Source organism: Ranitomeya imitator, chromosome 10 (genome assembly GCF_032444005.1).
Source record: "Ranitomeya imitator isolate aRanImi1 chromosome 10, aRanImi1.pri, whole genome shotgun sequence".
Lineage (NCBI taxonomy): Eukaryota > Metazoa > Chordata > Amphibia > Anura > Dendrobatidae > Ranitomeya > Ranitomeya imitator.
In genome coordinates, this window is record NC_091291.1 from 103,334,462 (window position 1) to 103,358,214 (window position 23,753).

The 23,753-nt window shown below is 45.4% G+C and overlaps 1 protein-coding gene across 4 annotated transcripts in view; it reads right to left on the minus strand.

The window, feature by feature from the left end:
• The window catches only part of KCNAB2 (potassium voltage-gated channel subfamily A regulatory beta subunit 2), a 254,260-nt gene extending 246,425 nt beyond the window's left edge, over positions 1–7,835 (minus strand). Inside the window, exon 1 of one of the 4 annotated variants that reach the window (XM_069741823.1) lies at positions 7,649–7,835. The gene's annotated coding sequence lies outside the window, so the exon portion shown is untranslated. Of the gene's footprint in view, positions 1–5,893; positions 5,999–7,648 lie in introns of those variants that run through there. The other 3 variants (XM_069741827.1, XM_069741828.1, XM_069741824.1) reach the window with 3 other exon arrangements.
• Between the last annotated feature and the right edge of the window lie 15,918 nt (positions 7,836–23,753).

A 23,753-nucleotide genomic window follows, 5' to 3' on the forward strand; every position in this document is an offset into this window, starting at 1 on the left:
GACTCCCTGCTGACATCGCTGGATCGGTGTGTGTGACACCGATCCAGCGATGTCTTCACTGGTAACCAGGGTAAACATCGGGTTACTAAGCGCAGGGCCGCGCTTAGTAACCCGATGTTTACCCTGGTTACCATGCTAAAAGTAAAAAAAAACAAACGCTACATACTTACCTACAGCCGTCTGTCCTCCAGCGCTGTGCTCTGCACTTCTCCTGTACTGGCTGTGAGCCGGAAAGCAGAGCGGTGACGTCACCGCTCTGCTTTCCGGCTCACAGACAGTACAGGAGGAGAGCAGAGAAGCAGAGCGCAGCGCTGGAGGACAGACAGCGGTAGGTAAGTATGTAGTGTTTGTTTTTTTTTACTTTTAGCATGGTAACCAGGGTAAACATCGGGTTACTAAGCGCGGCCCTGCGCTTAGTTACCCGATGTTTACCCTGGTTACCGGCATCGTTGGTCGCTGGAGAGCGGTCTGTGTGACAGCTCTCCAGCGACCAAACAGCGACGCTGCAGCGATCTGGATCGTTGTCGGTATCGCTGCAGCGTCGCTTAATGTGAAGGGGCCTTAAGTGTGAACAGGTGCTGAACCTAGAGTCGCCAACTCGTATATAGTTAAGTAAATAAGGCAGCACACTGCAGCGCTAGAACATACAAACTTGAAAAACGAAATTTGAACTGCATTACTGCACTAGAAATATGAAAAATGAGAGCGTTTAGCGCATAAAAATGGCCAATTTTGTGTGTACCTGGTAGCCCCTTTACGGCATATCTCTTATACCAGGTCCTAAACTTGCCTTACCTCGCTACCAGGTACACATAAAATTGGCCATTTTTATGCGCTAAACGCTCTCATTTTTCATATTTCTAGTGCAGTAATGCAGTTCAAATTTCGTATTTCAAGTTTGCATGTTCTAGTGCTGCAGTGTGCTGCCTTATTTACTTAACTATATACGAGTTGGCGACTAGGTTCAGCACCTGTTCACACTTAGTCTATGTTTGGATGTGCCGGTCAGGTTTTTGAAATGTATACTAATAAATCACAGACTGTACATGAGTCAACAGTGTGATGCAGCAGCAAAAAACTTTGACAGTGAGGGTGATCAATGAGTGGAACAGGCTGCCATGAGAGGAGGAGAGTTCTCCTTCAATGGAAGTCTTCAGAGGCTGTACAGACATCTGTCTGAGATGGCTTAGTGAATCCTGCATTGAGCAGGGGGTTGGACACGATGACCCTGGAGGTACCTTCCAACTCTAATATTCTATGATTCCATTAGTTGTACTCCACTGAATGGGTGAGAGAGAAAAATTATCTTGAAAAATACATTGAAAAAGGATGACAACTAGTATGGCCACCGTTCATGCCCTCACAGGAGAGGTCCCACTGCTTTTCCAAATTAAATGGTACTGCAGTAGGTTGACTGACCATTTAGAACTGTGGAAAAGCAAGTAATATAGAACTGGAACATTGAATTCACAAAGTGAATCGTCACACAGACAAGAAAGCTTAACATCAGAATAAGTCTGTGAGCTGGTACCCCAAAAGATTACTAGATACAACTTTGAAGAGAAACAGCCCACAACTAGGTAAAGTTTCCCCTAATCTGGATAGACACAGATTGCAAAATAATAAAACCCTTCAGTGGTGATGAAACATTTCAATAAGTCTAAAAATTATTCTAGGTGGACTTCCCCTTTAAGGATGTAATCCCAGTGAGGCTTAGACCTAGACAAATTCAACTGAGCTGCTTTTACCTGCATAACTAGAATACATTGCTGACAAGCTGTGTCTGCTATTCATTTAGCAAGAAGTAAGATATAATTTACATTATTTCTCCTGACGAGGTATGACTGGTTTCCTGCAGACATTTTACACTGGTTCCATTACAGACAAATGTGCTTGTGGTCAGAATGACTGTCGATGGAGAAACTTCAATGAAACGGAAATTGGTGAGAAGACTGATGACTCTATAGTTTCTGCAGAGCACACTCTATGGCTCCATATAGGTTGCAAGACAGATATATATTATATATATATATATATATATACATATATATACATATATACACATATACACACACCGTATATACTTGAGTATAAGCCGACCCAAGTATAAGCCGACCCCCCTAATTTTGCCACAAAAAGCTGGGAAAACTTAATGACTCGAGTATAAGCCTAGGGTGGAAAATGCAGCAGCTACTGGTAAATTTCAAAAATAAAAATAGATACCAATAAAAGTAAAATTAATTGAGACATCAGTAGTTTAAGTGTTTTTGAATATCCATTTTGAATCAGGAGCCCCATATAATGCTCCATAAAGTTCATGATGACCCCATAAGATGCTCAATACAAAATACACCCCATGTAATGCTCCATACAGTTTATGATGGGCTCCATAAGATGCTCCATATTAAAATATGCCCCATACAATGCTGCACAAATGTTGATTATGACCCCATAAGATGCTCCATACAGACATTTTGCCCCATACAATGCTGCGCAAATGTGGATTATGGCCCCATAAGATGCTCCATAGACACATTTGCCCCGTAAAATGCTCCACAAATGTGGATTATGGCCCCATAAGATGCTCCATAGAGATATTTGCCCCATATAACGCTGCAGAGTGGGCTGTGCTATATGCTACGTGGCTGTGCTATATGCTACGTGGCTGTGCTATATGCTACGTGGCTGTGCTATATGCTACGTGGCTGTGCTATATGCTACGTGGGCTGTTATATGCTACATGGGCTGTTATATGCTACATGGGCTGTTATATGCTACATGGCTTACATACACTCAGAGAGAGATAGAGAGAGAGATAGAGAGAGAGATAGAGAGATAGATAGAGAGAGATAGAGAGATAGATAGAGAGAGAGAGATATATTTATTACTATATGTTAAAAGGCATATTTCTGAAAGAAGACCGTATCGCCTATCCACAGGATGGGTCATAAGTTCTATATTGGTGGGGAGGGGGGCATTTGCTGAGAGCCCCGATCACCAGATAGAGGTATACAGCCCTTGACCACCTCTGGCAGTTCCATAGACAATGAATAGAGAGGCACTGTGCTTTCTCTACCACTTTCCCTAATTCTGGCGATCTGTGGGGTATAATCGATTGGACCCCCACTAATCTAAAAGTTGGCATCTATCCTTCTTACTGGAGCACCTCTTTAATCATGAAATAAAACAACATACAGAATATACTGAAGTCGTCGGTCTATAGAGCTGATACAAACTTACGCAGAAGAAGAAGATAAGCAACATACCCGTGTAGCTGTAGGAGCAGATTTTTCATCTTATAAGTTTATGGCATATCCTTTAGCGAAGCATTGACAGGTTCATTGGTTGTCACCCATCTTTCCCATGAAAACTGACTTATAGGATCCTCTCAACACATTTTTATATGGCAGTAGTATGGCTATATGGACACTTGTCCCCCTATAAAAATGATACTTTTTTTTTTTTTAAGTAGAGATCCAATGCGCCAGTCATGAGAAATCTAGAGAAGAAGTCACATGCAAATCTGGTCAGAAGTTCCTTGGGGGCATGTCCGAGCACTCAGAAGAATCAGTGCAAAGGACACGTAAAACACTGTTCTTGGAATCAAGCCTAGGTGCTAAAGAATGCAATTCGGGGGTTAAAATATTGAAATATGGTAGATTGTGGCAGAATTTTCTGGTTAATTCATGTGAATGGAGTTTGCAGAAATGACCTTATTCAAGCCTGTAGCATGTGAACATATCCTTATAGGCTATGGCCGCTGTCATTTATGGTCATTCCATCTCTGCGGTCATGATCGAAATAGACCAATTCCATATCAGCTTGTGCTGCTAATACCCAGCGATCCAACATAAAGAAGCAAAGCTGCAGTGCAAAGCATGAGGGATAGACTGCTGACGGAAGACAGCTGTGATCTGAATAAATACGGTAAATGGAAGTCCTATATTTTATTCTGAGCTGGTGCTACCTCGGGGAATCAACAACCGGAGGAGCAATCACGTGACTGCTGCAGTCAATCAGAAGCCACTGACTAGCTGCAGCAAAGTGACACGAACTCTGGATGTCGATGCCCTGCAGCAGGCGGAGGGCAAACTACCAAGTGCAAGAACAGCAAAACACTGTTTGAATATCCACTTTGAATAGCAATTCCCTAAACACCAAAATTACTCCTAGAAATACATTTTTTTTTTTAATTGTATTTTTTTAAACGGATAGCACTCGGACGTTTTATAGCTTATGACTGTGCTCACTGATGGACTGTCTCGTACAGAGATATGTCCAAGTTTGGTCTACAAATCGAGAAAAGTCAAAGGGTTTGGGAAAAATGAACTGCATCGGTGCACATTCTATTTTTACTAACTGGTTGCTCAGAGAACTTTAGGAAACCTCCACCAGTTCTTTTCCCATACAATAAAAAGCAGATAAAACACAGGTATTAAAAACGGATTCACGTACCAGAAACCGGATGAAAATTAGGTCAAACACAGTGATGAAAACTATAAACATTTAGGCCATGATCACACATTCAGCATTTGGTCAGTATTTTACATCAGTACTTGTAAGACAAAAAAATCAGGAGTGAAAAGTATAATAGAAACACGTCACCACTTCGGTATTTATCACCCAACTCATGGTTTAGGCTTATAAATACAGAGCTAAAAAACTCACCAAATAAACTTTTGAAAAGATATATGAACGATACAAAAAGGAACATGGGTCATTTCTTATCAGGAGCGAATATGTCATTGGGTGCAACCTGAGCGGCCACGCAGGAGCCCAAGAGGTAAGGGGGCCCATTTATACCTCCAAAGCATTTTGCATGATCCTGAGCTATTGGACTTCAAAGGGTCCATATATCGCTCTTGCACAGAGACCTTCTTCTGTCTGTGTGGTCCACAAGGCTCTGCGTAGCATGCCTGTTCCTGTACCCCCTAGGGACCCCTCACAAGCCCCAAAACATAAAGGCTGTACACTTCCTAGGAGAAGGAAGGGATCCTGATCACTTCTATAGGCTTCCCCCTTTACTCCTTCTCTGGCGATACCAGCTATTTTCTCTCCAGTACAGAAATGCTGATTGGACTCCTACTTTAAAGACATTTTGGAACTTGTTCAGCACTCTAAACCCCAAACACATCTGCACTGATTTCACCGCAGATCTATCAACCCACTAAAATTAACTCTGTCCCTGATAAAGTTATAGGATGGACACTCCAAGATATGGACGTGACCACTAGCAGTGCAGCAGCAGCATTGGGTGCATCGCTTAACACCTTGATGCCTGGGTCGTACAAATCCTTAAGTCCCAGGAGCCTGGTAATGTTAGATGCCAAGTAACTGCAGCATTCCCCTTTAATAGATAGCCAGCTGTTCAGTATACGTTATTCCGCACAGCCTTTCAATATAGATTTATGACCATTAACGCCATTCTTACTGCAGTGAAGATATATGTAACTGTCCTGGAGGCTCCGCACGTACGACAGGCACCAGATCGAGAGCTGAAGATGGTTCATGGAGTGATGACCCAACCAGCGACGTATGCAGCACACAGCAATACACTTCATATTAAGTCAGGGCATGAGGAAGAGGAAGACGCAGGCTGCTGTCAGCGAGCGGCAACATCAAAGTGTCACATCACCCGCCACCCAGACTAATACATCATACATAATACTGTGCCCGTCCTTCTAATAGGCCTGTACGACAATGCACCAGTGCCAAAGCCTGCAGGCTGGAAAATGTGCCACAGCGGAAATCACATCCCATCATGTTTATCACCCTCCGCTAAGTGATTGCATTTCATTCTCAACGACAAATTAAATAAAGGATCAAATAATCTACTGCAGACACAATAAAGAGAAAACGACAGGAGGGAAAGGCAATGAGATTGGTAACTCACTTCTGCGGCAGTGACATTGACCAGTCTGCAGAGGGACCACCCGACCCAATCACTACAGACAAGTAGGGGATGGCGCCTGCTGGACCCAAGTGTTCACAGCAATGCAGGGTGGAGAATTGGGTGGTGGAAAAAGGAAGGGGTGGGGGACAAATGATGACACAGCAAATCCCCAAAGTGTTGCAATAAACACGACCATCGCTCAGCGGCATGCATTCCTGCACAATCTGCACGGACACACGGAGCTTTATTCTGCAGTCAAGAAAATGCAAAAATAACGTTAAAAAAAAATAAATCTTATATCTAGGACAAATCTGCAAGAGAATGTGGTTGAGCGCTGCTCTGAAGGCTGAAAGCCTAGCAGTGTAGCCGCAGCACAGGAAGGGGAGGGAGGGGGCTGCTGGCAGATATTTTTTTTTTGCGCCAGTGGTTCTTATTCTACACAGTGCGGACTTATTATGGGGAGATTCCATACTGAAGAGCAAGTGGATACGGTCATGGATGGTGGATATGGAGACATAGGAGAGGGGGGGGGGTGTAACACAACCTGGGAGAGGGATACAATGTGTTTATTATTGTAGTGATACAAAACTGCAACATTACATACAAAGCAGAGCAAGGCTTCACACTGGAGAGATATGTGACAGTGCATGTGAAAATCTATCATGTGCGTGTGTATATTACACTGCATGTATATCATATAGAACGATGTAAATTATGGTATATGTTCAAGTGTGTGTGTGTACATGGGCTATACTATAGTGAGTGTGTATACCGATAATATAGTGTAGATATTTCATAGTGTATGTGCAATTGTGTGTATATTACACTGTATGTATATAATATAGAACGATGTATATTATAGTGTGTACATGGGCTATACTATAGTGAGTGTGTATACCGATAATATAGTGTATATATTTCATAGTGTATGTGCAATTGTGTGTATATTACACTGTATGTATATAATATAGAACGATGTATATTATAGTGTGTACATGGGCTATACTATAGTGAGTGTGTATACCGATAATATAGTGTATATATTTCATAGTGTATGTGCAATTGTGTGTATATTACACTGTATGTATATCATATAGAGCGATGTATATTATAGTGTGTGTGTGTACAAGCATATATAACATATGTAGTGCATGCATATAATTATAATATTGAGTGATGTGCATTAGTTTGTATATATATAAAATCTACAGTAGTGTGCATATATGAACAATATTATAGTGCATATCTATACATTATAAAGAATAATGTAGATTATAACATATATATAATGATCTACAGTATAGTTTGTGTATAAACGTACTATGTGATATTATATGATATATAATAATGTGGCTGTGTATAACTATAATATCGGATGATGATAATGATGTATATATGATGTGTATTATAGTTTGGGAATGTCTCACTATATTAGTGTATAGAGGATGCACTATATATTATAGAGTATGACTATTACTATACATTTAATGTATATTAGAGTGTGTATATATAATGATCTATAGTATAGTGTGTGATAAGTGTGTATATATCGCCCTGTATCTGTATATATATATATATATATATATATATATATATATATATATACACACACACACACACACACACACACACACACATGCAGGTGCCATATACAGGGAGCACACACAATAAATCCCCGTGTACAGCCGTGAGTGAGCGCCCTGGATTGCGCTGACAGCTGGGCGGCGTTGGTGACTAGTGGAGACTGTTGCGCACCTGCAGCTTGTGTTCCCCGCAGCCTCCTCCTCCTGCAGCACCGGGGCCGCCGCCGCCGCCGCCGCCGCCGCCACCACCGCTCTCCTCTGTGTCCCCCGCAGTCCCCGTTGTGCCGCCGCCGCCGCCTCCAGTTCAGCCCGCACTGCTCACCTCGTGGGAGAGCAGCTGTCCAGCCCCGCCCACTGCCAAGCAAAAGACTAGTACACGGTCTATTCTCCCGGCTCCGTAAACAGTACGCTGATTGGCTCAGAAGTATGTCAATCAACCAGGCGACATCTTTGATTGGCTATCTGGAGTGCCGGTCTGCTCATTTCCTGCCTGGATTGGTGGAGTGGTGTGTCAATCATTTTGACGCATTCGGTATAAAAATGTCATTTTCTGTCTAGACTGTGTTTAGCGAGCTGCGGTTCTGCGTGTGCGGCCGCAGCGCCCTAACCAGGTGTGTAGTAAAGGGGGGAGTAAGTATCTGTATTCTCCTCAGGTGACTGACACACTTATCCAGATGTTTCACTACAACTCCCAGAATTCTCGGGCAGAAAAAAATGAATGGCTGCGATTTCTGGGAAATGTAGTTATGAAGAACAGCTGGAGAGCTGTGGGCTGCTGCAGGAGATTCCAGATGCCACTAGCCACAGGGAATAGAATAGAGAACAGCTGAAAAGCTACGGACTGTGGGAGCAGTAATCCAGCTGTGAAACCTGGATCCAGGACGCTGACACGGTCTCCCCCGCTGCCATTTCCCATGGTGGCTTACAATTCTCACATTCCCCGAGACCCACAAACAGACCTGGTGGTGGAGTCGGCATACTCCTGTCCCCACAATGCACCTCCCAGGTCATCCCCCCAGCTCCATCACTCTCATTCCCTTCTTTTGAGGTCCACACCATCAGGCTCTTTCGTCCCCTAGAGTAGAGGTCATATACCGGCCCCCAGGCTCACCCACCCACTTCCTGGACTATTTCTCAGCCTGGTTGCCACACTTCATGTCCTCAGAACTACCAACCCTTATCCTGGGAGACTTCAACATCCCCAATAACAGCCCCACTTCCACATCTGCATCCCAGCTTCTATTACTAACCACTTCTCCAGGCCTCTCACAGCTCTCAACCTCTGAGACACACAAGGATGGTAACACCCTGGACCTGGTCTTTGTCCGGCTCTGTTCAGTCTCCTACCTTGATAACTTACTGCTTCCCCTCTCTGACCACAACATTCTCTTCTTCACACTCACAAATCCTCACCCACCCCAGCACACTCCTACCTACCATTCAGTCAGAAATCTATAAGACATTAACCCTCATACACTTTCAGACTCCCTACACTCATCATTGTCCCCAATCTCTTCTTTTTCCTGTCCTGATCTGGTGGTACATCACTACAATGACACTCTTAGAAGCAGCCTGGACCAAGTAGTGCCCCTCACCCTCAGAATTTCCAAGCACAGAGTAAAACAGCCCTGGCTCACATCACAAACCCGATTTCTCCACCGATGCTCTAGGAGTGCTGAACACTTATGGAGGAAAACTCGCACACCAGAATACTTCATCCACTTCAAATTTATGTTAAGGACCTATAACTCTGCCCTTCACCTCGCCAAACAGATCTACTTCACCACCCTGATCTCCTCACTATCCAACAACCCCAAGAAACTTTTTGACACCTTTCACTCCCTCCTCAGGCCAAAAGCACAAGCCCCTATCACAGACATTTGTGCTGATGACCTGGCCTCCCACTTTATAGAGAAAATAGACAACATCCGTCAGGAAATCCGCTCCCAACCACCAATTTTAGAGACTCCCATTCCCCCCTGCATTTCCCCTGGCTCACTCTCCACATTTGATCCCATCACAGAAGAAGAAGTCTCCAAGCTCCTATCTTCTTCTCGTCCGACTACATGCACTACTGACCCCATTCCCTCACATCTCCTCCAGTCTCTCTCTCCAGTCGTCACTACTCACCTAATTACAATCTTTAATCTCTCCCTCTCCTCAGGCATTTTCCCCTCCTCCTTCAAACACTATCATTACTTCATTATTAAAGAAACCATCTCTCTATCCATCCTGCACAAACAACTACAGACCGGTCTCCAATCTCCCCTTCTTCTCTAAACTCTTGGAGCGCCTAGTCTACTTACCTGTTACCTCTCCACTCACTCCCTCCTAGACCCTTCACAGTCTAGTTTCCGCCCCCTACATTAGACAGAAACTGCACTCATCAAAGTGACCAACGACCTCCTGACAGCAAAATGTAACGGTGACCACTCTCTGCTCGTTCTTCTCGACCTTTCTGCAGCTTTCAACACTGTTGACCACCTTCTCTTACTCTCTAGGCTCCAGTCACTAGGCATTAAGGACACTGCTCTCTGCTGGTTCTCCTCCTAGCTTTCTGACCGCTCCTTCAGTGTTCTGTTCTCTGGCTCCACTTCATCTCCTCTTCCTCTCACTGTCGGGGTACCTCAGGGCTCAGTCCTTGGCCCCCTTCTCTTCTCTCTCTACATGGCCCCAATTGGACAGACCATCAGCAGATTTGGCTTTCAGTACCATCTTTCTGCTGATGACACACAACTATACACGTCATCCCCTGATCTTACCCCCACTGTACTACAGAACGCCACTGACTGTCTGCAGTCTCCAACATCATGTCCGCTCTCTATCTGAAACTCAACCTCTCCAAAACTGAACTTCTTCTGCTCCCACCATCTACTAACCTCGCTAAATCTGACATTTCCCTCTCTGTGGGTGGTGTCATGATCCCAATGGCAGGGGATCACAAAAGGATAAGCACAAAAAACAAAACAAGCTCTAGGGTGATGGAAACTGAGCTGACCGCGATCCTGAACCTCAACACACAACTAGCTATAGCCGGGGAACGTGCCTACGATGATTCTAGACGTCTCGCGCCAGCCGAAGAACTAACTTTCCCTATTAGAAGAAACACAGACCTCTCTTGCCTCCAGAGAAACACCCCACAGAAATAGCAGCCCCCCACATGTAATGACGGTGAAATGAGAGGAAAGCACATACGTAGTTATGAAAACAGATTCAGCAAAATGAGGCCCGCTAAAGCTAGATAGCAGAGGATACAAAAGTGAACTGCGCGGTCAGCGAAAAACCCTACAAAAAACCATCCTGAAATTACTTGAACTCATGTTCCAACTCATGGAACATGAGGAGTAATATCAGCCCACTAGAGCAACCAGCAAAAAGGAATCACATATCTGCAAGCTGGACTAAGACAAAAATTAAGCAAAACGTGGAACAGGAAAATCAAAAACTTAGCTTGTCCTGAAGAATACAGAAGCGGGAAGCAGAGGTAACAAGACACACTGATTACATTGATAGCCGGCGAGGAAATTACAAGAAAGCCAGGTTAAATAGGAAACTCCCATATCCTGATAGAACAGGTGGACACCAGAGACCGCAGAGAACACAAGTCACCCAGTACCATCTGTAACCACCAGAGGGAGCCCAAAAACAGAATCCACAACAGTACCCCCCCCCTTGAGGAGGGGTCACCGAACCCTCACGAGAACCACCAGGGCGACCAGGATGAGCCCTATGAAATGCACGGACCAAATCAGCAGCATGAACATCAGAGGCAACCACCCAAGAATTATCCTCCTGACCATAACCCTTCCACTTGACCAAATATTGGAGTTTCCGTCTGGAAACACAAGAATCCAAGATCTTCTCCACAACATACTCCAATTCTCCCTCCACCAGCACCGGAGCAGGAGGCTCAAGCGAAGGAACAACAGGTACCTCATACTTCCGCAACAACGACCGATGGAACACATTATGAATAGCAAATGATGCCGGGAGATCCAAACGAAACGACACAGGGTTAAGAATTTCCAAGATCCTATAGGGACCGATGAACCGAGGCTTGAACTTAGGAGAAGAGACCTTCATAGGAACAAAACGAGAAGACAACCACACCAAGTCCCCAACACGAAGTCGAGGACCCACGCGGCGACGGCGATTAGCAAACTGCTGAGCCCTCTCCTGGGACAACTTCAAATTGTCCACCACATGACTCCAAATCTGATGCAACCTATCCACCACCATGTCCACTCCAGGACAATCAGAAGGCTCCACCTGACCAGAGGAAAAACGAGGATGAAACCCCGAATTACAAAAGAAAGGAGAAACCAAGGTAGCAGAACTAGCCCGATTATTAAGGGCAAATTCGGCAAGCGGCAAAAAGGTAACCCAGTCATCTTGATCAGCAGAAACAAAACACCTTAAATAAGTTTCCAAGGTCTGATTAGTTCGTTCCGTCTGGCCATTCGTCTGAGGATGGAATGCAGACGAAAAGGACAAATCAATGCCCATCTTAGCACAGAACGTCCGCCAAAATCTAGACACAAACTGGGATCCCCTGTCAGAAACGATGTTCTCCGGAATCCCATGCAAACGAACCACGTTCTGAAAAAACAGGGACCAACTCAGAGGAGGAAGGCAACTTAGGCAAGGGTACCAGATGAAACATCTTAGAAAAGCGGTCACACACAACCCAGATGACGGACATTTTTTGAGAGACAGGGAGATCCGAAATAAAGTCCATGGAAATGTGCGTCCAAGGCCTCTTCGGAATAGGCAAAGGTGACAACAATCCACTGGCCCGAGAACAGCAAGGCTTAGCCCGAGCGCAAACTTCACAAGACTGCACAAAAGAACGCACATCCCTCGACAAGGAAGGCCACCAAAAAGACCTGGCCACCAAGTCTCTAGTACCAAATATTCCAGGATGACCTGCCAACGCAGAAGAATGGACCTCGGAGATGACTCTACTGGTCCAATTATCCGGAACAAACAGTCTTTCAGGCGGACAACGATCAGGTTTATCCGCCTGAAACTCCTGCAAAGCACGTCGCAAGTCTGGGGAGACAGCCGACAAAATCACCCCATCCCTAAGGATACCAGTGGGCTCAGAATTTCCAGGGGTGTCAGGCACAAAACTCCTAGAAAGAGCATCCGCCTTCACATTCTTTGAACCTGGCAGGTATGAAACCACAAAATCGAAACGGGAGAAAAACAGTGACCAACGAGCCTGTCTAGGATTCAGACGCTTGGCAGACTCAAGGTAAATCAGATTTTTGTGATCAGTCAAGACCACCACACGATGTCTAGCACCCTCAAGCCAATGACGCCACTCCTCAAATGCCCACTTCATGGCCAAAAGCTCCCGATTACCAACATCATAATTCTGCTCAGTGGGCGAAAACTTTCTAGAAAAGAACGCACATGGCTTCATCACTGAGCAATCGGAGCTTCTCTGTGACAAAACCGCCCCCGCTCCAATCTCGGAAGCATCAACCTCAACCTGAAAAGGAAGCGAAACATCTGGCTGACGCAACACAGGAGCAGAAGAAAACCGGCGCTTAAGTTCCTGAAAGGCCTCCACAGCCACAGGAGACCAATCAGCAACATCAGCACCCTTCATAGTCAAATCCGTCAAAGGCTTAACAACACTAGAAAAATTAGTTATGAAACGACGATAAAAATTAGCAAAGCCCAAGAACTTCTGTAGACTCTTAAGAGATGTAGGCTGCGTCCAGTCACAAATAGCCTGAACCTTGACGGGATCCATCTCAATAGTAGAAGGGGAAAAAATATACCCCAAAAAAGAAATCTTCTGGACTCCAAAGAGACACTTTGAACCTTTTACAAACAAAGAATTGGCCCGCAGGACCTGAAACACCTTCCTGACCTGCTGAACATGGGACTCCCAGTCATCCGAAAAAAACAAAACATCATCCAAATACACAATCATAAATTTATCCAGATATTCACGGAACATATCGTGCATAAAGGACTGGAAGACAGAAGGAGCATTAGAAAGTCCAAAAGGCATCACCAAATACTCAAAATGGCCCTCAGGCGTATTAAATGCGGTTTTCCACTCATCACCCTGCTTTATCCGCACAAGATTATACGCACCCCGAAGATCAATCTTAGTGAACCATTTAGCCCCCTTAATGCGAGCGAACAAATCAGTCAACAATGGCAAAGGATACTGATATTTAACTGTAATCTTATTCAAAAGACGGTAATCTATACAAGGCCTCAAGGAACCATCTTTTTTGGCCACAAAAAAAAAACCTGCTCCCAAAGGGGACGAAGATGGACGGATATTTCCCTTTTCCAAGGACTCCTTAACATAATCCCGCATAGCAGTATGCTCTGGCACTGACAGATTGAACAAACGACCTTTAGGAATCAAATCTATGGCACAATCGCAATCCCTGTGAGGAGGAAGCGAATTGAGCTTAGGCTCCTCAAAAACATCCCGATAATCAGACAAAAATACAGGAACCTCAGAAGGAGTAGATGAAGCGATAGAAATCGGAGGTGCATCATCATGAACCCCCTGACATCCCCAGCTTAACACAGACATCGTTTTCCAGTCCAAGACTGGGTTATGAGTTTGTAACCATGGCAGACCAAGCACTAAGACATCATGTAAATTATACAGTACCAGAAAGCGAATCACCTCCTGATGAACGGGAGTCATACGCATGGTCACTTGTGTCCAGTACTGAGGTTTATTCATAGCCAAAGGTGTAGAGTCAATTCCTTTCAAAGGAATAGGGACTTCCAGAGGCTCCAGACTAAACCCACAGCGGTTGGCAAATGACCAATCCATAAGACTCAGGGCAGCGCCTGAATCCACATAGGCATCGACGGAAATGGCTGATAATGAACAAATCAGAGTCACAGACAGAATGAACTTAGACTGTAAAGTACTAATGGCAACAGACTTATCAACCTTTTTTGTGCATTTAGAGCATGCTGATATAACATGAGCTGAATCACCACAATAAAAACACAACCCATTTTTCCGCCTATAGTTTTGCCGTTCACTTCTGGACTGAATTCTATCACATTGCATTGTCTCAGGTGCCTGTTCAGAAGACACCGCCAAATGGTGCACAGGTTTGCGTTCCCCTAAACGCCGATCAATCTGAATAGCCATAGTCATAGACTCATTCAGACCTGTAGGCGCAGGGAACCCCACCATGACATCTTTAATGGCCTCAGAAAGGCCATCTCTGAATCTTGCAGCCAGGGCGCACTCATTCCACTGAGTAAGCACCGACCATTTCCGAAATTTCTGACAATATATTTCTGCTTCATCTTACCCCTGAGAGAGAGCCAATAAAGCTTTTTCAGCCTGAATCTCTAGGTTAGGTTCCTCATAGAGCAAACCCAATGCCAGAAAAAACGCATCCACATTGAGCAACGCAGGATCACCTGGTGCCAATGCAAATGCCCAATTCTGAGGGTCACCCCGCAGGAAAGATATAACAATCTTGACTTGCTGAGCAGGGTCTCCAGAAGAGCGAGATTTCAAAGAAAGAAACAACTTGCAATTGTTCCTAAAATTCAGAAAACTAGATCTATCTCCAGAAAAAAACTCTGGGATAGGAATTCTAGGTTCAGACATAGGAGCATGTACAACAAAATCTTGTATATTTTGAACCTTAGCAGCAAGATTATTCAGGCTGGAAGCCAAACTCTGGACGTCCATGATAAACAGCTGAGGTCAGAGCCATTCAAGGATTAAGAGGAGGTAAGACGCAGCCAGGCTGCAATTAAGGCTATGCAGCAAACTCTGAGGGGAAAAAAAAAAAAAAAAAACTTCCTCAGACTACTTTTCCTCCTACTTCAGCCAATACGATTACCACTTTTTGGCCGGCTATACTGTCATGATCCCAATGGCAGGGGATCACAAAAGGACAAGCACAAAAAAACAAAACAAGCTCTAGGGTGATGGAAACTGAGCTGACCGCGATCCTGAACCTCAACGCACAACTAGCTATAGCCGGGGAACGTGCCTACGATGATTCTAGACGTCTCGCGCCAGCCGAAGAACTAACTTTCCCTATTAGAAGAAACACAGACCTCTCTTGCCTCCAGAGAAACACCCCACAGAAATAGCAGCCCCCCACATGTAATGACGGTGAAATGAGAGGAAAGCACATACGTAGTTATGAAAACAGATTCAGCAAAATGAGGCCCGCTAAAGCTAGATAGCAGAGGATACAAAGTGAACTGCGTGGTCAGCGAAAAACCCTACAAAAAACCATCCTGAAATTACTTGAACTCATGTTCCAACTCATGGAACATGAGGAGTAATATCAGCCCACTAGAGCAACCAGCAAAAAGGAATCACATATCTGCAAGCTGGACTAAGACAAAAATTAAGCAAAACATGGAACAGGAAAATCAAAAACTTAGCTTGTCCTGAAGAATACAGAAGCGGGAAGCAGAGGTAACAAGACACACTGATTACATTGATAGCCGGCGAGGTAATGACAAGAAAGCCAGGTTAAATAGGAAACTCCCATATCCTGATAGAACAGGTGGACACCAGAGACCGCAGAGAACACAAGTCACCCAGTACCATCTGTAACCACCAGAGGGAGCCCAAAAACAGAATCCACAACAGGGTGGCACCATAATAACACCCCTGCAGCAGGCGCGCTGTCTGGGTGTTATGTTTGACTCCGATCTCTCCTTCGCCTCCCATATACAATCTCTTGCCCGCTTGTGCCGCTTACACCTAAAGAACATCTCTAGAATCCGTCCTTTTCTCACCATGGAAACAACAAAAACCCTCACTGTCGCCCTGATCCACTCCCGCCTGGACTACTGCAACGCTCTATTAATTGTCCTCCCCCTTACTCGACTTTCCCCTCTCCAGTCCATCCTTAATGCAGCAGCCAGTGTCGTCCATCTAATCGTTACTCGGACGCGTCCGCTCTTCACCAGTCGTTACACTGGCTGCCCATTCATTACAGGATACAATTCAAAGTACTTGTTCTCACCCACAAAGCTCTCCACAGTGCGGCACCCCCTACATCTCCTCCCTCATTTTGGTCTATCAGCCTAGCCGACTGCTGCGCTCCGCAAACGACTTTTGACTAACCTCTGCTCTAATCCGTACCTCCCACTCCCGACTCCAAGACTTCTCCCGTGTTGCACCAATCCTCTGGAATGCTCTACCCCAAGATATTAGGACCATCCACAATTTGCATAGTTTTAGGCGCTCGCTCAAAACACATTTGTTCAGAGAGGCCTATCACGTTCACTAATCAAAGTCATTTTATGTTTGTATGTGTGTGTAGCCCATTCACTATCTCCATCTATCCCCCACCCCCTGAAGATGGCTGGACCATCATTGTAAATACATCATTGTAAATACACACCTGTGCTTTGTATCTCCCCCACCTCATTGTAGATTGTAAGCTCTCACGAGAAGGGTCGTCTTATTTTGCTTCAATTATTGTATTGTTAACGTTGTTACTTATGACTCTTGTGTTTGAAACTGTTAAACTGTAAACCGCTGCGGAATATGTTGGCGCTATTTAACCCCTTAGTGACAGAGCCAATTTGGTACTTAATGACCGAGCCAATTTTTGCAATTCTGACCACTGTCACTTTATGAGGTTATAACTCTGGAACGCTTCAACGGATCCCACTGATTCTGAGAATGTTTTTTCGTGACATATTGTACTTCATGATAGTGGTAACATTTCTTCGATATTACTTGCGATTATTTATGAAAAAAACGGAAATATGGCGAAAATTTTTAAAATTTTGCAATTTTCAAACTTTGTATTTTTATGCCCTTAAATCAGAGAGATATGTCATGAAAAATAGTTAATAAATAACATTTCCCACATGTCTACTTTACATCAGCACAATTTTGGAAACAAATTTTTTTTGTTGTTAGGGAGTTATAAGGGTTAAAAGTTGACCAGCAATTTCTCATTTTTACAACACCATTTTATTTTAGGGACCACATCACATTTGAAGTCATTTTCAGGGGTCTATATGATAGAAAATAACCAAGTGTGACACCATTCTAAAAACTACACCCCTCAAGATTCTCAAAACCACATTCAAGAAGTTTATTAACCCTTTACGTGCTTCACAGGAACTGAAACAATGTGGAAGGAAAAAATTAACATTTAACTTTTTTTTGCAAACATCTTAATTCAGAACCATTTTTTTTATTTTCACAAGTGTAAAAACCGAAATTTAACCATAAATTTTGTTATGCAATTTCTCCTGAATACGCCAATACCCCATATGTGGGGGTAAACCACTTTTTGGGCGCATCGCAGAACTTAGAAGTGAAGGAGCGCCGTTTGACTTTTTCAATGCAGAATTGGCTGGAATTGAGATCGGACGCCATGTCACGTTTAGAGAGCCCCTGATGTGCCTAAACAGTGGAAACTCCCCACAAGTGACACCATTTTGGAAACTAGACCCCTTAAGGAACTTATCTAGATGTGTGGTGAGCACTTTGAACCCCCAAGTGCTTCACAGAAGTTTATAACGTAGAGCCGTGAAAATAAAAAATCGCTTTTGCTTACACAAAAATGATCTTTTCGCCCACAAATTCTTATTTTCACAAGGGTAACAGGAGAAATTAGACCACAAAAGTTGTTGTGCGATTTCTCCTGAATACGTCGATACCCCATATGTGAGGGTAAACCACTGTTAGGGTGCACCGCAGAGCTTGGAAGAGAAGGAGTGCCATTTTACTTTTTCAATGTAGAATTGGCTGGAATTGAGATTGGACGCCATGTCGCGTTTGGAGAGCCCCTGATGTGCCTAAACAGTGGAAACCCCCCACATGTGTCACCATTTTGCGAACTAGACCCCTTAAGGAACTTATCTAGATGTGTGGTGAGCACTTTGAGCCCCCATGTGCTTCACAGAAGTTTATAACATAGCGCTGTGAAAAAAAAAAATCGCATTTTTTCTACAAAAATGATCTTTTTGCCCACAAATTTTTATTTTCACAAGGGTAACAGGAGAAATTAGACCACTAAAGTTGTTGTGCAATTTCTCCTGAGTACGTCGATACCCAATATGTGGGGGTAAACCACTGTTTGGGCGCACCGCAGAGCTTGGAAGAGAAAGAGTGCCGTTTTACTTTTTCAATGTTGAATTGGCTGGAATTGAGATCGGACGCCATGTCGCGTTTGGAGAGCCCCTGATGTGCCTAAACAGTAGAAATCCCCCACAAGTGACCCCATTTTGGAAACTAGACCCCCCATGGAACTTATCTAGATGTGTGGTGAGAACCTTGAATGCCCAAGTGCTTCACAGAAGTTTATAATGCAGAGCCGTGAAAATAAAAAATATTTTTTTTTTCCACAAAAAAGATTTTTTAGCCACCAAATTTTTATTTTCACAAGGGTAACAAGAGAAACTGGACCCCAAAAGTTGTTGTCCAATTTGTCCTGAGTATGCTGGTACCCCATATGTGGGGGTAAACCACTGTTTGGGCGCACGGCAGAGCTTGGAAGGGAAGGAGCGCCTTTTTGGAATGCAGACTTTGATAGAATGGTCTGTGGGCATTATGTTGCGATTGCAGAGCCCCTGATGTACCTAAACTGTAGTAACCCCGCACAAGTGACCCCATTTTGGAAACTAGACCCCCCAAGGAACTTATCTAGATGTGTGGTGAGAACTTTGAATGCCCAAGTGCTTCACAGAAGTTTAGAATGCAGAGTCGTGAAAATAAAAAATATTTTTTTTTCACAAAAAAGATATTGTAGCCCCCAAGTTTTTATTTTCACAAGGGTAACAGGAGAAATTGGACCACTAAAGTTGTTGTCCAATTTATCCTGAGTATGCTGATGCCCCATATGTGGGGGTAAACCAGTGTTTGGGCGCACGGCAGAGCTCGGAAGGGAAGGAGCGCCGTTTTGGAATGCAGACTTAGATAGAATGGTCTGTGGGCGTTATGTTGCGTTTGCAGAGCCCCTGATGTACCTAAACAGTAGTAACCCCCCACAAGTGACCCCGTTTTGGAAACTAGACCCCCCAAGGAACTTATATAGATGTGTGGTGAGAACTTTGAATGCCCAAGTGCTTCACAGAAGTGTATAATGCAGAGTCATAAAAAAAATATATATATATTTTTCCACAAAAAAAAGATTTTGTAGCCCCCAAGTTTTTATTTTCACAAGGGTAACAAGAGAAATTGGACCCCAGAAGTTGTTGTCCAATTTATCCTGAGTACGCTGATGCCCCATATGTGGGGGTAACCCACTGTTTGGGCGCACGGCAGAGCTCAGAAAGGAGGGAGCACCATTTGACTTTTTGAGCGCAAAATTGGCTATCGTGTTTGGAGACCCCCTGATGTACCTAAACAGTGGAAACCCCCCAATTCTAGCTCCAACCCTAACCCCAACACACCCCTAACCCTAATCCCAACCTGATCCATAATCCTAATCACTAACCCTAACCATAATCACAACCCTTACCCCAAAACAACCCTAATGTCAACCCTAACCATAACCCTAATCAAAACCCTAAATCCAACACACCCCTAATCCTAATCTGAACCCTAACCTCAAACCTAACCCTAATCCCAATACACCCCTAATCACAACCCTAACCTTAACCCTAATCCAAAACCTACCCCTAATCCCAAGCGTAACCCTAATGCCAACCCTAACCCTAATACCAACCCTAATCCAAACCCTAACCCTAATCCCAACTCTAACCCTAACTTTAGCCCCAACTCTAGCCCTAACTTTAGCCCCAACCCTAACCCTAACCCTAAGGCTACTTTCACACTTGCGTCGTTTGGCATCCGTCGCAATCCGTCGTTTTGGACAAGAAACGGATCCTGCAAATGTGCCCGCAGGATGCGTTTTTTGCCCATAGACTTGTATTGCCGACGGATCGTGACGGATGGCCACACGTCGCGTCCGTCGTGCACTGGATCAGTTGTGTTTTGGCGGACCGTCGGCACAAAAAAACGTTCAATGAAACGTTTTTTTGTACATCGCATCCGCCATTTCTGACCGCACATGCGTGGCCGTAACTCCGCCCCCTCCTCCCCAGGACATAGATTGGGCAGCGGATGCGTTGAAAAACTACAGCCGCTGCCCACGTTGTGCACAATTTTCACGTGCGTCGGTATGTCGGGCCGACGCATTGCGACGGCCCCGTACCGACGTAAGTGTGAATGAAGCCTAACCCTAAATTTAGCCCCAACCCTAACCCTAAATTTAGCCCCAACCCTAACCCTAAATTTAGCCCCAACCCTACCCCTAGCCCTACCCCTAACCCTACCCCTACCCCTAACCCTACCCCTAACCCTACCCCTAACCCTACCCCTAACCCTAACCCTACCCCTAACCCTACCCCTAACCCTAACCCTACCCCTAACCCTAACCCTAATTTTAGCCCCAACTGCTGTTCTCCTGCCGGCCAGCAGATGGAGACAGATGGCGGGCGCACTGCGCAGTGCGCCCGCCATTTTCTTTTGCCGGCGGCCAGGAGGAGCAGCAGGAGGATCCAGGGACACAGGTGAGTATTGTAGGGTCCCCGAATCCCCCTATTTCTCTGTCCTCTGATGTGCGATCACATCAGAGGACAGAGAATTACACTTTACTTTTTTTTTTTTTTTGCGGTCGCCGGTAAAGTTAATTACCGGCGATCGCAAAACAGGGGGTCGGTAAAACCGACCCCGATCATGCTCTTTGGGGTCTCGGCTACCCCCGGCAGCCGAGACCCCAAAGATTCTCGCGGGGCCGGCGGGCGCACTGCGCATGCGCCCACCATTTTGAAGATGGCGGCGCTCACCGGGAGACACGTGGAGCACCGGGGGAGATAGGTAAGTATCGGGGGGCTATCTGGGACCCCCTTTCTCTGTCCTCCGATGTGCGATCACATCGGAGGACAGAGAAATTAAAAAGAGATCGCATTTTTTTGCGATCGCCGGTAAACGGTTAATTACCGGCGATCGCAAATGCGGGGTGGGTACAAAACCCCCCGAATCATGTTCTTTGGGGTCTCGGCTACCCCCGGCAGCCGAGACCCCAAAGAAAATCCGACTCTGGGGGGCGCTATACACTTTTTCCACAGCGCCATTAATTAACGGCGCTGTGGTTTAAGTACCCTTAGCGGCCGCCGTTAAAAGGCGTATCGGCGGTCGCTAAGGGGTTAAATAAAGATTATTATTATTAGCTGTAGAACTACAACTCCCAGAATCACTGAGCAGTGTCAGCAATGGAGGGATGCATGGGAAATGTAGTTGGTAAGTGTTGGGTGACTGCTGCAGCATTACCGATGTTTCCCCAGGGGCAGGCATAGTGTGGGTGGGTGGTGGGCAAGCGACCATGGCAAGGCAAGGATTTACACCCCTCTAACCTATCACAACTCCAGTCCCTTCCACCACGTCAGTATTGCTCCCATTGTCTCATGGACATGTACTAATGTACTTTCAAATATTTATAGAATTATACTGTAGTTTACCCTTCGACTCTCTACTTATTTTTTGCATTTTGCTGAAATCTGACATAAAAAGATATACATTATTTTATTGTTTTTATTAATTTCTGTGTTTTTTGTTTTTACCCTAGTCCTATCTATCTCGCGCCTTAGTCCTACCTATCTCGCGCCCTAGTCCTATCTATCTCACGCCCTAGTCCTACCTATCTCACGCCCTAGTCCTTTCTATCTCGCGCCCTAGTCCTACCTGTCTCGCGCTGTTACACCCGGTCTGTTTACTGTACCTCCACGGGGTCTCTGTCAGGACTCTCGCTCTGTTCCGGCTTCACGCTGCCTGGACGCAGCCCCCACCCCTCCTTCCTCTCCTGCTTCCTGGCGTGCAGCCAGCAGGTTCCCGGGCAGGGTTCTTAGGTCGCACACGCGCCTGCTCCCGGTCTCTTAAAGAGACAGTGTGCATTTTTCAAATGTTGCCTCTAACCAATGGCGTGTGTTTGTCTATAATTTCTAGCCCTTCCACCATAGGGAGGGCGCCGGAGCAACAAGTGTCTACTGTTGCTAACTTCCGGTTCCTGTTATTCTGCGCTTCTGTTTCTGAAGTATCTGCAAGGAACTCCGCTTATTCTGTCTGTTTCCACAGATCCTCTGCTACCAGTTACCCGGTTAATCTGGACTGCATCCGCAGTATCTACTCTGGACCCGTCTAGTCCTGCCAGTCCGCCAGCCTCACTTCCGGACCACGCCAGTACTCCCGGTGCCAGCTTCTACACCCGGTATCCTCCAGTCAGCTCTGCAATACCCGCTAACCTTGCTGGCCCGTCTGTTCCGCTGGGACAGCCGCCACGAGTGCGGGATCTAACTGAAGGTAGCACCCGTGTCCTCCAGGCATTCCATTCTGTCCCTGTTCGAGGGGACTTACTACGGCTGTCTGGGGCTCACGCAGTAACGCCCCCTTCGGAGCCCCCCGGACTGTGGACTAGTGCAGGGGTGTCAAACTGCATTCCTCGAGGGCCTCAAACCATGCGTGTTTTCAAGATTTCCTTAGCATTGCACAAGGTGCTGGAATCATTCTCTGCAGGTGATTAAATTATCACCTGTGCAATGCAAGGAAATCCTGAAAACATGACCTGTCTGCAGCCCTCGAGGAATGCAGTTTGACACCCCTGGTCTAGTGGTTCCACACATCAAACCTTAATAAATACGAATGTGAACTTCTACATCTGTGCCTCCGTTTCCATTCGTTACACGCGCCCTAGTCCTATCTATCTCACGCCCTAGTCCTACCTATCTCGCGCCCTAGTACTACCTATCTCGCGCCCTAGTCCTATCAATCTCACGCCCTAGTCCTACCTATCTTGCGCCCTAGTCCTTTCTATCTCGCGCCCTAGTCCTATCTATCTCGCGCCCTAGTCCTATCTATCTCGCGCCCTAGATCTATCTATCTCGAGCCCTAGTCCTATCTATCTCGAGCCCTAGTCCTATCTATCTATCTCGTGCCATAGTCCTACCTATCTTGCACCCTAGTCCTACCTATCTCGCGCCCTAGTCATATCTTGCGACCTAGTCCTATCTATCTCGCGCCCTAGTCCTATCTATCTCGCGCCCTAGTCCTAACTATCTCGAGAACCAGTCCTATATGTATCGCTCCCTAGTCCTATCTATCTAGAGCCCTAGTCCTATCTATCTCAAACCCTAGTCCTATCTATCTCGAGCCCTAGTCCTATCTATGTCGAGCCCTATTCCTATCTATCTCGAGCCCTAGTCCTATCTATCTCGAGAATCAGTCCTATTCCTAATCCTAAACTTCTCCTTAGTCCTAACTCTAATACCATTCCTTT